This window comes from Mizuhopecten yessoensis, unplaced genomic scaffold (genome assembly GCF_002113885.1).
Source record: "Mizuhopecten yessoensis strain PY_sf001 unplaced genomic scaffold, ASM211388v2 scaffold8965, whole genome shotgun sequence".
In the NCBI taxonomy this organism is placed as follows: domain Eukaryota; kingdom Metazoa; phylum Mollusca; class Bivalvia; order Pectinida; family Pectinidae; genus Mizuhopecten; species Mizuhopecten yessoensis.
This window is the reverse complement of record NW_018407811.1, coordinates 1721-2075: the sequence shown is the minus strand read 5'-3', so window position 1 is coordinate 2075 and position 355 is coordinate 1721.

Genomic DNA, 355 nt, shown 5'->3' with positions numbered 1-355 from the left:
AAACGCAAAATCTGTCAACTGAAACGCTGACACCCCTGTATTAGTCCCAAAATTGAACGATCAATCCAGAACTTCAAGAAATAGCAGTAACAAACTTTCACTGTCAAAATCAAAGATAGCTGCCTGTCAGCCATTTTTTTCCTGATAAGTCCTAAAGTCTAAAGGACAAAACTAGGGACCAAAGGGAATCTACATATGATATTTGAGAAAGATCCATCCAGTGCTTCTCAAGAAATAGCAATCAAAATCAAAGAATGATGCCTATCAGCCATTTTGTTTTTCTGATCAGTCCAAAAATCAAAGGGCACAACTTGGACCCAGGGAGAACTTCCAAATCAAATGCGAGAAATATCCA